Source organism: Nyctibius grandis, chromosome 3 (genome assembly GCF_013368605.1).
Source record: "Nyctibius grandis isolate bNycGra1 chromosome 3, bNycGra1.pri, whole genome shotgun sequence".
Lineage (NCBI taxonomy): Eukaryota > Metazoa > Chordata > Aves > Nyctibiiformes > Nyctibiidae > Nyctibius > Nyctibius grandis.
The window spans coordinates 363,632-380,513 of record NC_090660.1 but is presented as its reverse complement, the minus strand read 5'-3'; the positions used below and the strand labels follow the sequence as shown (position 1 = coordinate 380,513).

Sequence of the window (16,882 nt, the reverse complement as noted above, 5' to 3'; positions counted from 1 at the left end):
AGCTCCTCACAGATTTTTGCTACTTGAGAATCATAGCTTTAGAAGATGACAGAAGCCAGGAGTTAATTCGTCTTGTCCATCCAGATTTTATGAATCTGATTTAATGGGGACAAAAAAAAAAAATCTCAGTCCTGGAGGTGTTTAAAAGCCGTGTAGATGTCGTGCTTAGGGACGTGGTTTAGTGGTGGACTTGGCAGTGTTAGGCTAATGGTTGGACTTGATAATCTTCGAGGTCCTTTCCAACCAAAAATGATTCTACATATTTGTATCTGTCACCAAGACTAAGCACAGAGAGATCTATACAAACACACTGATCCCACTCCCAGCTGCACACAGTTGTGCTATGCCTGAGAAAAATTAGCAAACTACTCCAAAGACAAGTACGAGCAAGCCACCGCGGTCTCTAAATTCATCACCAAAGAACAGACGAACCGGTCTTCTGTTGCTAACCTGTGCTGGAGCCTGCCTAAAACAGTAAATACTGACTAAGGGTTGTTCTCCCCACCAACAGAAAGGTTCACAACGCTTATAAAGCACAGCTAAAAAACATCCACGGCACCTCAACCAGAATGACTGCGGTCTCACCTCTTCCCCTCACACTCTGTACCACTTCTTTCTCTTATTTAGGGATTATGGTATTATTTAATAATTCCATATTCTTTTCGGCAGCTTTCCTCTCCTCTCATTCATGGAACAAAGGTAACGACAAAACAATAAAGTTCCCTTTCTGCCTATACATTTCACTAAGAGGGAAAGCTAATAAACACAGTAACATTACTTGAGCCATGAGAACGGCTCACTTTATTAGCCAGTGTAGTGCAGCCTTTAATTTAGCATTTAGGATAGATACTATAACATAACATGAACACTAGTTGCCCTAAACAAAGTCTTTCTAACTGGTTTATAATGCTATACAGAGAAGAAAGAACGTAAAAAAAAAAAAGGGAGATACTTTGATGCTAACTGTTGAACTCATGTTGTTAAAGTGGTGGATTGCACGCATCTGGAATAACAGGATCAGCAAACACATTTCATTATCTTTCCCAGTCAGGTGTGTTTACCACAATGCTTTCTAATCAGCACAGTAGAGCTCTGTCTGGGTTGCAAACATTAGTCTAGGGAATGCTTAAGTTCAGTTAAACAAAAAGCCAAAGCTCTTTTTGCTTAGTAGAGAAGAAACAGGTCCAACGTATATTTATAATTTTATCACAGTTGCACTTATTTCATAAAGTTTCAAGACGTAAACCCAACAGTTTGGCCTCACATGTGGAAGAACGCTTCCCACAGTTCAAGGCTAGCTCTGAAGGAGGGGGACAGGCCCTCAGCAACTTTTGTTCTACTAAGTCACAACAGGGCATATATGCATTCATCCTTTTCTCATCCTGTTCTCATCTGCTGAGCTCAGTTTCTGAAGTCTGTGGATACAGCAGACATTCTTCATTTAAAAAAAAATAGTCTGGCCCTTTGACATTTAAAACTAAGTCTCTCAGACCTGAACGTGGTGGTCTCTTGAAGTTGTTGGGGTTTTTTTGGGGGGATGAGGAGTGGGTGTTGAAACATCCAGTTAGCAAAACAGTTTGGAAAATAATGAGGACACTAAAAATAAGAAGTTGAAAACTACGAAGATTGATTCTCCTATTTAGCTATATGAAATAAGCATTGCCATTCCTTTAAGGATAACACAAACGATACTTCATTGCCTTAAACTCCAGTTGCTCACAAACAGTAACTCAATTCACTGTCTAAAGAAACTGTGAGGTTGGTATTAGCAAAAAAGTTTCTTGACCAAGTGCATGTAAACTCAGCAGGACAAGTCCAGAATCATCAGCCCTCCCTTATACGGAAAGTTCCCTGATCCAATAGTAAGAATCGTATCAATCATTAATATTTTACTATCAATTATTGAATAACTAAGTTGCATGCATTGCTTGTGACAATAGTTTTTAGTAAGACTTTAACTAAGGCTTTCTTATACGTGCTGAAAATCATTTAAAATGTTTACCTATTGCTCTTTATTTTGGGAAGATTAAGCTTCAAGTTGGATTTACATTATTGAAACAGATTTGTCTTTATTTTCCCACTTATTGACACAAATGACAGAAAGATGCTCAGACACTGTGTTATTGATTTTTGGTACAGCGTCATTCTGTGTTCGCATCTGTAATCAGAGAACCAACAGCTGAACGACTATCCTCATTCCAGAAAAATTAATTTGGCAAACTAATGCAAGGAGTTTGATAAAAATTATTTCACATAAAATCAATTCAATAAACTGTTGCCCTAATTAACACTAGCTTGGTTTTTTTTGAACAAGCTCCAACACAGAAGTTCAGCACAATGCCAGGAGAGTTACACAAAGGCTGAGCCTGTCTTTTCTCTCTGTGTAGGCTGAGTCTTGATGCATGGGGGGTTTTTTTAAGATCATTAGACATTGATGGCAGCTGACTATAGAGCGTAAAGCAATTATTAATAAAGCGTCAATGTGTTTTACACATGGAATCTGTACTGCATCTGAGAACGTAAGAATCACCTTTCTCCCACCAAAGGCTGTCTGGAATATGGCCCCACCACATTCCTTTACAAAAGGAAAATATTCTCATCTCCACTTTACACATGGGTAAACCGAGGCATGGCAAGGTTAAGGGTCTGTTGTTTCAGAAGGGGGTGTCAAACACCCGCAGTAAACACGGATTTTAACAGGATTTGGAGGAAGCTCAGCACTCCTGAAAACAAGCCCAGGAGACACTCTGTAGGAAAGGCTTTAAACAACCTCTCACACTCTCACCATGGAGTGCTCTGGCCACCTGCCATCCAGTGATGCTACTTGGCTCCTTCCACTTCATTTACGAGCTAATACTCTGCACCTTGGACATTTTTCCAAAGGGCTTTTCTCTTTTCTCTTTTTTTTTCTCTCTCTGTTCCCCCCCTCCTCGAATGCTGGCCTGTCCCCTCTAGTGTGGTGGGTGTCTTTGGAGCAGCTAGGACACCGTGACTTGCAGGACTCCCCCACTCCTTCACAACGAGGGCGAAACGCTGCTGGCAAGCGATCTTGGGAAGGGTGGCGGGGGGTCAGAAGACGAAAGCAGTGCTTCCAAATCCTGATTACAGTTAACAGGGATTAAGTAACAGTCACTAACCTCTTCAGCTCACAGAGGAGAAACGTGATCCTGCTTAATTCTCCTCCGCTCCCTGCAGCTCCTTCTTATACAACGCTCTGCAGCTCCAGCATATCAACGCACCGCTCGCCCCGCTGCTATCATTGCAGTAACACCCCCTTGGCCGGGAATCCAATAAGGACACCATAGGGGCGGGCTGTAGCAACAGCAGCAGAGAGGCTGGTACATGCACCAAGAAAGCTGCACATGGCTAGCGAGGGGCTGACACATCCCTGGGGAGCTGTGCAACACCCTGGTTCAGCCCACGCAGCAGTCACCCCCAGCCAGGCACTACCCAGTCGTGCAATGGCTTGCAGACACTGGTATATCAGTAGTGCTCGTGTGGGCCCCGCTGCATCCATGGTGTTCACGCTGCAGGCTGAGCCCACGCTTGGGAAATTGGGAGTTTCAGCAGTGCCAAGTGGAAAAGAAATCGCTCTGTGCCTGGCTTCCCCCAAGCAGGCAGTACAAGGAAAGCAGCCACTAGAACAACCCAGGCTAGGTGTTACACAAGCTCTTACTCAAGACTCTCTCCCTTCCTACAAGGATTGCTTCCTGGCCCACAACATACTGCGCTTAAGCACTTGCTTTTCCTTGGAGAGCCACTTTTACCCAGATCTTACTCCCAGCCTCTTTGCTTGCTGTTTCTTATCTACATGCAACAGGACTTTCAGCTGCTTCATTCGGGGCTTGGAAGATAAAAGCCTGGGAGGGTGCAGCTATTTTCCCCTAGGCCAGTAGTTCCTGCAATAGACGGTATATGAAATGAGGATGGTTTGAATTCCACAGATCATTCTATACCATGCTGATGTTGGGCGTTCACACACTATGACAGAACCTAAAACTGTTTCACATTGGGACTACAGGTACAAAGGATCAAATTCTGGACTCATTCATCTCAGACATAAAGTAGAAATAACTCTGGAAAAATCAGTAACTATTTCTTTGGCACCCAAGTGTGTTCTATCCAACCTGTTTCTGCCAAATCTTGGACATGCTACGTGTAAGCAGTAACACCATAAGTAGTCTGTCTTCTTCCTATAAAACTTAAAAATTCAATGCAGCTCTAGATTCCTTAAATTCTTTATTCTGAAGTTCTGCAGGCTGGGATTGTAAGAGTGTTGCACTCTTATTTCCGTCTTTCCCACTCATTTCTTCTGAGCAGTTCCTCACCAGTAAGACTTCAGGAACTCACTCGGCCTCCTCCCCGCTACATTTGCTTTTCCCGAGTCACATATTCTGAGCCAGTTACAGAGTTTTAAGTCATGCAACTTCCATGGTCTAACATAACTTCATCTGAACATGGGGTTTATGCTGGATGTTTCAAATATGTCACAGGATGTTTCAAAATTCTTTCCTTCCCCTCTCAAATATATTGTAGTACCACAGGCTAAAGCACAGATCTACATATGAGCAGCTCTAATTATAGTTGTTACACTAGTGCAATGAAGAGGAGCTCCAGAGAGTAACTGAAGAATTACCTACAAGATTAACAAGCAGGAAGTTTAAAGTCCATCAAAGCATGAATGAAGGTCTGCAACATATGTGTGGCATTCCATAAATGAGGATTGGCAGACCAGGAGATACGGCATTTAAAGATATACAGCATAGGTTCAACATATGGGACTGCTAATGACTAGCACATGACTATATGCTTAGCATAAGGTAATGAATCAATTAGCACATGATAGGAAACCATAACGAATAGCAGAACATATGAAAGAATGCATATGGGAGTGATTAGAGGCAGATGTAACTCAGAGCCTTTGGATTCAATAACAGTGCTCACATTTGTACAGCCACGTGTTCTACAGGATGCGGGACCTGTCTGATCTCATAATTAACCTTGTAAAAAATTAGAAAAAAAAAATATTTTCCAGATGGATCAGCTCCCAAAACCAGGTGGGAGTGGCAACACGCAGCCAAACAGGAGGGCACAACTGCCTCTTTCCAACACACTGTGGAGTTAGATTAGCTTAAACCAGTCAGGTAACTACTTGCTGTTTGATCCCTGTATGCAGCCTCGAGCTCCCGCTGCCACAGGTTTGTTTGTTTATTCAGGGGTCTAGATACCAAACTCAACCGAACTCCAGACCTGGTCAAGATTGGGGGGAGTGGTTCCTCTGGAGAGGTGGAATGAGAGATGGGCTCTGGAGGAGCTGTTTGTGACTGTGAGATGAGCGGCCAGCATGGCAAGAGAAGCTGTGGTCCCCAGGGTGGTGACAGTGGGCAGGGGGAAATGCTGACCTTGGAAGCAGCAGCAAATAGCCCCCAGCGTGGGCATAGCTTTAGTGGTATATCGATGTCTAACAGCCTGTTTCTCTTTCCGTATGGAAATAGCAGAAAGAGTATCTATAAATAACGAGTACCTTTCAATATCAATAAAACTTCACCAAAATTGGATGGATATTGTATAGCTTTCATCATTGCAGAATTACAAGGAGAAGGCCTGCAGGGATAGTTAAGCCAACACAGGCATAGCTGGGAACTGTAGACAAGCTTTTGGCACAAAATCCTTCTTCAGATCTGAAACATATGAAATAGATTTTTCAGACAGTAATTAAATATGTAGGAGTCAGACCACCCCTGAAGGTAAAGGCAACCAATTCCCACAAAGAAGGGATGTTAGGGGAAAGGCAGGAGGAGAAAAAGAGAGGTTAAAAAACCTGCAGCTTTGCATACAAAACCGCCTCATAACAGGGCTTCTTAGGAGCACAGGAAGAGTTCCCACTAGGCTGGGCCACCTGCTCCCTTTTTTGTCCTGTCTTTCTCATTGTCTATTTTTTGGTCATATCTGCACATCATTTTGTTCTGCTGATTGTCTTTCCATGCCATGTTTCTCTCCGCTCTCACCTTCCACAGTCCCACAAGCGTTACAAGTCCTAGCAAACAGATGTATTGATTAACTTCATCTACACCCTAGCAACCTCCCCCTTCTCAATTATTTTGTCAGGAACAACTAAGAAATGCAAAATAATGTAATCATCATTCTGACAATAGGAGTTGACTGGCAACCACCAGAAGTACTCCATGGGAAGAAACAGTTTTATTTGGGAGAATTCAATAGCAGATAATATTCCACTAAATCACAATAGTAAGTCGAAAAGTGTAAATAAGAAGCTGGAAACTGCTTCGATAAGAGAACAAACTGGCTTGGCAACAGCCCTCAGACGAATGCTTGATCCAACTCCTCAGCCAGGAAACACATACAATAAATACCAACGCAGATACGATGCGGTAAGAAACAGCAGCGGAACATGCTCTGAAATTATTGGTACACTCATCGTTTAATTTCAGAAGGATCAAACCCTTGAGCCAAGGCTCAGGATCCTGTAATCTAGCAGCGCTCACACACTTTGCAAACGCTGCCGCCTAAGTGCTGAGCTCAGTGACAGCCCGCTTAAATAAACTCAGGCAGGGACATCAGCTTATGTGGTACAATGCCAAGGGATACATTGGGAATGAAAAAAGATAAGCTAAAGGCAGCAGTAATTAAGTTAAACACGCATATCGTTGTATGGAATCAGATCATCAGATTAGATCCAGAGAGTTTTCTTTGGGGATCGCTGGAAAGACGATTACAGAAATTCTGTTGGGTTTTTCAACTTTGTTTTAATGCATAAGGGTGGTTTTATGGTGTCCCTCGGTCTGGGGACCCCCACGCACTACCTGGTTAAACACACGGGCAGGCCCAGCACCGCCCTCACAACCGCCCCGCCCCTCAGCCGCCTGCAGCGCCGCCCGGCAGCGCCCCGCCGCCGTCGCAGGCCGCGGCAATGGCGGCCCCCACAGCCCACGCGTGAGCGCTGCCGCCGATGCCGTGAGTGAGGGGGGGCAGCCGGGCCCCGGGCGCGGTGACGGCCGTTAGGGCAGGGCCCCGCCGCCCCGTTCCCCCGCGGGCGGCGCGGCACGGGAGTGAGCCCCCCACTCGCCGCCGGAGGGCTCGGCGCTGCACAAAATGGCGGCCGCGGCGCGGGAGGGGGCTCCGGGGCGGGCGGGCCCCGCGGGGGTGGGTTCGCACCGGGGTTCCGCCGGCCCCGTGAAGGGAACAGCGGCTGTGGGAGCAGCAGGCACTTGGGTCGCAAATGAGTGATTTAGGGCGCTTAAAGAATCGCTGTCGAAGGTGTTACCAAAAGCGATTTTAACAGGAGTTTGTACAAGTGTGACTTGTTCATGTCTGAGGGCACTGGAGACAGGGATTTCGGTGGTGTTGATTCAACACGCTATTATAGGTCCTATAAAATTGCTGCTACCTCAAAGTTAAAGATTTGTTAATGCTATTATGATAAGTCACAAAATTAGATTATATTATTTTCTAGTAATACTTAGTCAATCAATAATCAACAATCTATTATAATCAACACAGTGGCTTAATTAAAGATTCAACAGTTTCCTAAATCAAACCGCATACACACACACACACAGAGATATGGAGGTTAACCTCTGATTAAGATGTTTGTTTCTCTGCAGGTTGTAGTAAATTTTGGTACCCAGTGATCTTTGAAACCTCATGAAATCAAATTATAGTGAATTGCTCACGCTTGTCATCTTTGAACCTCGCAAAACCTAATTATAGTGAATTACTCTTTCCCTTTGTCAGCATTGACCAGCGACAATCTTTGAACCTTTCTTCTTCATCAGCAGCTATCAGCAGACTATCTGTAAACCTCATGAGATCTACCCTGAGGGGCGTCCCAGCTCAGGGGGAGATGCTGGGTCACAGCCCGCTGCGATCCTGGAGAGCTCAAAGGGCCTCACTTGGGATTGCTATTTATAGGGTCGCAAGATGATTGACTTTGGTCAGTACTTTTTCATTATGGCCATAATTCTTGTCAGGTAATCTCGGCACCTTTCAGAGTGGGCTACAATTCAGGCAGGAGGAGTTCCGAGTACATTTCCCAGGCAGTAGGAGTTTCAGGTACAGTTAGGGAGTGCCCAATCATCCCAACTCACTGTACTTGCACCCAGGACAAGAAGGTACCAGATCATCTCAACTCTGCTCCAGTAGGCAAGATCAGAAAGTGCCAGATTGTCCCAGCCACTGCACTTGTAATTAAAACAAGAACAGTGTTGTCTGGTCCTGACATCGCAGTATGGCCCAAGGCAGAGGTCTGCACCACCACAGCTTACAGAGGCGGTAAGGGTGGAAACAGAGGCACTAACGAGGGCATTGCAGCGAGGAAAGCCACACAGCGAGGTGGCCTCAGGCCTGCTAAGCGAGGAGTCTTAGACCCCTAAGAGGACGAACGAGTGCAGTAATTATACACACATCATCTCACAGTGCGATTACCAGGACCACGTTAATGGTAATTGCACTTTAAGTATACCTTTTAGAAGTGGGGTGCGAGGCAAATTTGTCTAGCAATCTACAAACAAAGCCTGATACACAGAAAATATCCAAGCTGCTGTAAAGACCTGCTCCTGTCACGCTGCTTTCACCCACTTAAATATCATTTCCAGAGACGGCGCTGCCCACAGGAGTGCTGCCAGCTCCCACGTGGTGGGATTTGAGGTGGAGGATGCATGGGGTGCCATCACTTCTGCCTTTTATCTCTTCATCCCCTTTTTATTGGTGAGGCTAGTTCCTCCTGCCTCCCAGTCTCGTTGGTTTTGACTCAAATCAATTACTTTCCGCTGATTTACATGAACTCTTAGAGTAGGAGCACGTAGCATGGGGTATAAGAGTGGGCTTGGACTGCTTCTTTTAGAGCCAGTTTTGGATAAACTGAAGTGTTGAAACAAAAAATGAGCCTCCCCAGTTAGGCCAGCCTCACAGGCTGGAGTAATAGCAGGCTGTGACAGCAAGATGGCCCTATTCCACTGCCCAGCACGTCTTGCATCAGGTTCAGGGATCAGCTGGCTCTTTGAAAATTGGCTTTCCAGTGCATCACGGCTTTGTGGGCCTGGCATACACTGCAGCTGCACAGTCCTGCAGAAGGGAGGAAAAAGGGGCATGAGCACCCATTCCAGCAGCAACTCACAGCTGCACTTAAATGCAGTGTTAAACTGCACCTACTCTTTGTTGTGCCTCTAAGCTTTGACTCAAATTTGAGCAGTAAATTGATGTTTCATATCTGCAGTAGCCCATGCAAAAGGTTCTCAAGCTGGACTGGAGGTGTGGGAGAGAAAGATGCGTGCATGTGGGCAGATAAAATACCACCTTTCTAGCAGCTCAGTGCCTAGAGATCTTTTTGTCTTAGTTAGAGGCTTGACAAGAATTGCTGCCCTCACTATCTCAACATGATAATTTAAGGGGCTAAAGTATCCAAAATCAGCCAAATTCCATTAAACACAAAGTGCAAAGTTATCTTAAACAAGCAATGTAGCAATTTTAAAGTTGTTGCATTTATTCCCCTAAGGAAGAAAGGATTTTCATCAAGAGCAGGGTGAAGAGGTTAGTCAAACTTAATGTGTCATTTTTTTGTTAGATGAGCTTTAATTTAGACTACTGTAAATTGAATGAAAAAACATGGAGAATGGAGATAAGGAGCTTTTGGGATTAAAAGAAAAAAATAACCCCCAAACCCTTCATTACTATCTTACAGCTTTTTCTAGCTACCACTTTGCTGTTGCAGTTCTGAAATTAATGAAGTGTGCACGGATTATTGATGCACATATTTTACTTCAAAGCTGGTTATTCCCCAGAACTCGGAGGCTTTGTAAGTCTGTTAATACAGTACTTCCCAAGCCACTTTTCTAACACAAACTTCTGGCTTTTGACTCAGTGCCAGAGGAGCAAAAGGAGCAAAATAACATCCTTACCTTCGCAGCTGTGACCACAACATAAAGTCAAGCAGGAGGAAGGGCTGATGCTGGGGGTTGTTTTCACTACACTTAAGGCACCTTAAGTGTTGCAGCTCACACAAAGAGACAGGCCCACGCGTGCCCTCCCTACCAACGTGGCTGTTAGGGCACTTGGCCTTTCTTCTACACCTGCCACCAGCCCAGGTGAACGCTACTCATCTATTAAACAACGTAACTCCACGTGAGCGTTGTTACTGCACAGCAGTTTCTCCTATTTGCCTGGACTACCTTACCTAGCCTGCAGCACAGCCCTCAGAGCAGCTCCAGGGATGATTTGGTGGCAGCCCAGTTTGTGATTGTTCTGAGAATTAGGAGGGAGCTCTCGGTACAGATCTGGAGGCCACATCAGCTCTACCCTACTTCTGTACAGACACCTCACCGTTCATCCAGCTCCCAACTGTACTAGTGCCACAGAAACCCAAGTCAACAAGCGATGTGCGTGAACGCTTGATCTTGAAATGCTCGCGGATTCAAGCGAGGGGGTGGGAAAAGGGAAAAAAAGGGCCTCAGCTGGATTTTTCTATTTGTCTATAATGCTGTTTGTGACTCAGTCTACAGTTTTGAGCTGTGATTTTGCATAACTGCGGAGGTTGCAGAGAAAGGCTGTATTGTTTCTCAGTTTCTGGAAGTAAGCAGCAGTTACACGACCATAAAGCTAGCGTGGGGGCCAACCTCTTGAAGATGCAGTCTTACTTTTTTTCTGCTCAGCGTGTAATAAGGAATAGAAACTATTTGAGAGTGTATTTCTGAAAAGCTACCTGATACACAAGAAAACTTGCAATTTTACTAACACGGATCCAGTTGTCATTTCAGCATTGCTTCTTAGTCTTTTCCCTGTTGTGAGCAACTTGAAAAGCATCACTGTCTACTTATGGTGACAGTTGATTTTAAGCATGTTTCAGGGGTGCTTTCTGGTATTAGAGTGTCTTTAGTTAAGTGATAGAATACTTCCATCTGGTGGAGTGGCAGTGGTTCTTTTTTAAGAACCGCACAGCAGTAATAACAGTTATATTTAAACCTCCCTCTTCCCCTAAGGGAGCATCATTTTCTTTTCTTGGTATTTACATATTTTCATTAAGTGATTGCACAGCCTACCCCCAGCTAAAACACATAGTACCTGTTTCCAGAGCTGCCCCAGAGTACTCTGTATATCCTCAGTACATAGCAGATAATTTGAGGGGTTTTGCCACTTCTCACCCCTCCCTACACCAAATAAAAAGTCATTCCTGCTATTAATTTGATCACTACAATAAACATAGCAAGCCCAATTATGCATTACCTAAAAATGGATTCTGCCATCATGTTATTAGACCTCTCCTAGATCAAACTGGAGGCACGTGAACAAGGAATGTTTTCCTTTTTCATGTCTGTAGCTGTATCTGCTTTGAAGAATGGCTTTGTAAGCGTCTCCCATTAACTAACAAAGAGATAGAAATCTTCCACATGCCCGTGTGCCTTCTCCAGATGCAGATTAACTTCATTAATGGCAGCAGTAATCTCCCAGTCTGTCTGGCAGGTGTTGATCTATGCTCCACCACTGGTGTAGGTGCTCGCTTTGATGCTGTTAAATGAGTTAGAGCCAAGAGTGTGCTTTTGAAGCAAATTGCCTCCACGTATAGCACTTGGACTTGAACTTGAAGTATTCCGATGGACCACCAGAAGCTGCACCCCAGGAGAATGCCTAACACCCTCCACAAGTCGTAGGTGGGAAAATCCATGGGAGCAGTCAGGAGCTGGTCTAAACAAACCACATAGTGGGAACACAGCCCTCAGCATCAGGTATTTTGATTTACAGACCTGTACTTACTCCTAATGTAGACGTAGCCAGCAGTAATTATAAGAGAGATCAGTCTAGCATTAAAATAATTAGAAATTGATATATTGAACTCCCCCAGAAGGAAGACCCATAAGGCACAGGAACATTTATAGGGAAGTTTGATCCAACAGAAGTCTAACACAGTCCCAAAGACCTCAAACCAGTGCTTTCCAGTCTTGTAGCATTCTACAGGAGCCTCTACAACTAGTTGTATGGTGTTGATGAACATCACAAATTGAAGGTGTAAACACAGGGTGGTACACCGAGAGCTGGACTACTTGAAAAGACATGCTTATCTGAACAACATTCATTTTAATGTGACATGAAAAATCATTTACCTGAGACTGGGAAATGTATGTAGTGTACTTAAGAGGTAGCAGAAAATAACAAGATACTCAGAATGCAGAGACATTTGTAGATACAGAGTGACTAGACTGCCTAACAAGAGTTCACCTTGGCAGGCTGTAGGTAGAAGGTATACAGATCTTGCTAGAGACACAAATTAACAGTAAAGCAGGTATTTGCGTCCTGTTCGTGGCATAAGAGAACCATGAAAGTAATGTTAAAAATAAACCAGGCACAGAAACATAAGTTAGAAGGTTAGAGAACTGCAAGAACATGCTCTGGAAAGCATGCTAGGTAAGAGGGATGAGGCTTGGTTAGATGCACTGAGAGGCAATTCAGCTGCTCTCCATGTAGGTGGTTTTTTAGAGATTGCTGCTGGGCTGCTCTGCAGCCTACTGGGGAAAAAAGGATAAGCCAGTAGGAGAAAGTCAGAGCTAGCCAGGTAAAAAAAGTCAGGGATAATGTAGATGGACACACAGTGAGGAGAACAAGCCATGAATTACCTTGTTTAGCAGCATTGTGTTTTTCCTGAAGTCTTAAACTGAGGATCAGTATTGTCTTAAAAAATCCTTCAGCTCTTGTCATCTCCGTGCAGACATCACTAAGGGTCTTTGACTTACATACAGCGTAACATACTCTAATCTCCTGGATCATTTTCTTCTGGCCCCTCCACAAAATCAGGCCTCTCCAAAACACATAGTAAGTGTCTTTTCGGTGGCCTTCCCTGAAAGCTGTCTCACCAAGCAGCAGACAGAATAATTTTCCCTCTAGACTGCCTGCCCAGTTATCATGGCACTGTTTTCAGTGACTTCAAGCGTCAGGCATTTAACTGGTAGTCAGTAAAAGCTTTAGGCTTGAATTTTTTGCCTTGGCCCCTTACCATCATTTTTCCTTGGGAGGCAGAGAGCTGCAACATGCTGTAGATCACCTACCAACCCATTTTGACTACTGACTTTGAATGGAAGAGTGACGTTGCTTATTCCACTAGGACTGGAAAGCAACTGTCAGCACTTAACAGCTACAGCGTGAGCTGCTGTGAGAAGCTTACCAAAAACCTTTATTAAATAGAAAGCAGAGAACTGCATGCAAGTTGTTAGAGCTATGGCTGTCAAAGCTTAATCCTGGCATCCAGGAACATTTCCTTGGGTTTTACTGGGCATGTACATTTGTGGACACAGCTGTACAAGCACTGAGAGAGAAAACTAAAAGCCTACATGCTTCAGGGCCTGCAGTAGAGTTAGAGAGGTACAGCATACTAACACCAGAGAAGAAGAATTGCTGTGTGTAACTTTATCATTACATTTGGTCTAGGCAATTGCATAGACACAAAGCTGCTTTACAAGTGCTGGTTTACTGTAATACAACGTTTCTGCGTGTAGCACAGTTGGAAAGCCTGGCTTAAGAGATGGTTTACAATAAATAGCACCTCTAAGATTCCCTGGGCCATATAGGAGTACATTAAGGGATACTCAGCGGAAGCCATCACACACCACTTGGAAAAATGCAAGTAATAGCTTACAAAGAGCCCCATATACACCAAATAACAGGCTTCAATACTTTAAAAAATAAAAATAAATCAAAACTTGTATCCTAGCACATTTTCACTTAGTCTCCTACCTGAAGTAGCTGTAGACTGCTGCAGTAAAATGACTCCTCTTCATACTAGAAGCTCCCAGGTACCTTCTCTCAAAGTTTGATGCTTCTCACCTGCTTCTCTTTATAGCCTTTCTCCACTGAGCCTCCCAGGTGCAAATCTTCCAGTTGAAAATTGTGCTCTTTAACTCTGCCTTGCCCAGAAGTGGTAAGGAGCATGCTTCTCCCAGTCTTTATCCTGCTAGGTATGGAGGCCTAATTCTGGAAAAATAAGTTGTCTGAATTTATGTTACTTCCTTTTTGTTTTCCAGTCAGGAATTAATTACAAATTCTGCAGGCTTCTGAGTAAATGAATTGAACTCCAGGGGTGTATATGGGTTACAACCACTGTTAAACACAGGGTGTTTTCTTCCCCTCATCATTACAAAATCTACAGTGATCTCCATGCTGCTTCCATTTAATTGGAATTTTGCCACCAACTTAAATAGGTAGCTCAGGTCCAAATTCATTAACAGAATGGAAAGATTTACTCTTAAATGTGGGATGTAGTGGAAAGATGATGAGAAGCTGAGCAGTTGCTTTCACATGGTGAGCATGCCCTAGCTTGATGAGGTTCTTCCCTCGACCTAAACTATAAACAAGCAACCGTGCAAAGTCACAAACCTGCATGTGGAATGTGGATGCACCTCTTGGAAATTATGACAGAAGCTGACAATCCTCACCTCACTGAAGGCAGTGAAGCATTTTCTGTGTACTTGACAGGGTTTTGCTGTAGGCACTTACCCCATGACTGCACACTGCACAGTAAATTCCTCTGAAAACTTTTTTAGCTCCCCTCCTCCCCCGTTGTCCCTTTTCCTTTAAGATAACTGAGATTTAAAATGCTTTCCTAAACATTCTTCACCTCCATCCCCCTTTTTAAATGCAAAACTGGATATCCTTCCAGCATTCTGCTTGAGCAACACCATTGGCATCACTTTCACAGGGTGTTAGTTATAATGCATGCTAGTGTGATGTCTTCCATCAGAATTTCAAAGCACTTAACAAATATTAATTAAGTATTGCGTCTCTGTGAGGTGTGTAAGTAACTGATTTTATGAGCCAACGCCATATAAAGGAGAGAGAAGGGTGGATTCTCACATGAGTGCATAGCCTCTTACTCACTTACAGTTACTTTCTTCATGGGCGTCTAGACCTGAAGTCAGTTCCTTATGCACCTTTTGTAATGGCCACAGGAACAGGAACAGTTGTGAAGCTGAACTGCAAGACACCTCTCATACTTCCATTATGTGAAAGCATGTCCTCTCAAATTCATTGTAAAATGGAGTTATGGGAAGTCAAGTCAGTAGAGAAGGCAAGTGAAGAAGTTGAGACTTGAGCTCCAGCCCTGCCTTCAGCTCATCAGAAAAAGCATTCCTAAACTCCTGTTCTATGTTTGCAGACGTGATGTAGACGTATTGTGCAGCTAGTAAGGCTCTGTGCAGTCAGCCCCATGCTTTCATGGGGGAACTAGGCAGTTATTTGCATATAGATTATCCATCCCCTGGCTCCTGGGTGTGCTGCAGCTGCTGCATGTACACATACTGTTTTCTGAACATGAAATCCTCTGCAGACATATGGGATCCTACCCCTCTAGTTTGCATCCTTATATCCACACTCCTCCAAAGCATCAATGACACTTGTTCCACTTCTCCCTCCGATTCCTCCTTCCCTTCTGGTGACAAGTCCTTGCACTAAGACAGTGCTTCCATGAGACACCCTGAGACAATTTCAGTTAATTTAATATCCTTCTGTGGCCTCAAACCAGTTGGGTTATTTCTTTTTCCCCAGCTATGTGTATGTTGGAGGCTAAAAAGCCTTGTCTTGCTCGCTTGAACTAGTTTCAAAATTGTACCTAAAGGTCAATACAGGTCCCATGTTGTGTGGAAACTGCTTTGAAATTAAACAGAAATTTGAGAAGCTTCTGTTGGCTGCCTCAGAGAGTGTCAAGCACGTGATATGTTCCTCCCAACCCCGTGGAAAATGAATAAATAAAAAAAAAGTCATCATTTTTTTTCCCTACTGCGTAACATCCTGCTAGATTTGAGCTGGAAGAGCAGAAAATCAAAGCGTGCTGAAATTCTGATTATTCCTACAGTATTGTCTGAGAAATTATGGAAGACTTCAGCGCATTAATAAAGCAATTTAGACACCCGTCTGCCACACTGGTGGAGCGCAGAAGATCAAAAGAACATTCTCATCTGCTTGACACACACACCCAGTGTTCGTTCATTAGTGGCATACTTTTAGCGTAGGTTATAACTGTACACATCGTACAACAAAGCAGTGCCGTGAAGTCCCCTGTCCGTGGGGAAAAGAGGGAGCAGAAAAAAAAAGGTCTGGTTGATTAAAGCTTTCTCAGCATCTGAGAAGATCACAGAGCGTGGCACGGTTTGCTGTGAACTTTGAAAGGGTGGGGAGAATAACTGCGCACCGCCGTCCTCGTTTGATTGTGGTGTTCAGAATGAATCCCCCACTGGTAAAATAATACCTGATAAAAGGCGTTTAGCTTTCAGCAGGCATGCATTCGAAGAAGGACTTTCTGGGTGTTGCAGGCTTCCTTTTCCCAGACACATTTACTATTTCCACCTGGAAATCACGTTTAGGTAGATTTGGAGGACTTCACACAGTGGGTGTGTGTTGGAGTATCAGTTCTCTGTAAAACATGCGCACGTTAGCGGTTTGGGGCTGCCCATCTCTTTTGGTGACAGAAAGTGAAGGTCTAAGTATATGTATTTTAAACCAAATACGACCCATTTTAGGTTCTGAAGGAGAAGGAGGGTTCATCCTTTCCTGATAGCGGAGACAGACAAAGCCCATGGTGTCTGTCCTGATACTCATTCCATAGGGGTCTCTAAACAACTGGAAAGCAGAAAGCATTTGCTTATTGTTTTTGCATTTTTAGAAAACAAATTTCCTCACCTCCAGTTTAGGGAAATCCCAGTTGTAATGAGGCTAACTGGGCAGATTCCAGATCAAATCCGTTCCTGGCATGGTGGCGTTGGCTTAGTGGCAGCGCACCACAATCTGTCCCTTTCCATGAAAGCCAAAGCGTGCTAGCCAGTTGTTCCAGAAGCAGGCAGGGTAATACGCCTTTGGCTTGCACACAGCTAATCCTCTTTAGACTTTG

The 16,882-nt window shown here is 44.1% G+C and overlaps 2 protein-coding genes across 5 annotated transcripts in view; one reads left to right on the top strand and one right to left on the bottom strand.

Moving 5' to 3' along the window:
• The window catches only part of BLVRA (biliverdin reductase A), a 28,737-nt gene extending 25,532 nt beyond the window's left edge, over nucleotides 1-3,205 (bottom strand). The window contains exon 1 of the mRNA XM_068396644.1: nucleotides 3,138-3,205. The gene's annotated coding sequence lies outside the window, so the exon portion shown is untranslated. The remainder of the gene's footprint in view (nucleotides 1-3,137) is intronic.
• A 3,675-nt stretch (nucleotides 3,206-6,880) lies between these two features.
• Nucleotides 6,881-16,882, top strand: part of COA1 (cytochrome c oxidase assembly factor 1) — a 47,308-nt gene continuing 37,306 nt past the window's right edge. For all 4 annotated transcript variants that reach the window (XM_068396722.1, XM_068396725.1, XM_068396723.1 and 1 more), the window contains exon 1: nucleotides 6,881-6,975. The gene's annotated coding sequence lies outside the window, so the exon portion shown is untranslated. The remainder of the gene's footprint in view (nucleotides 6,976-16,882) is intronic.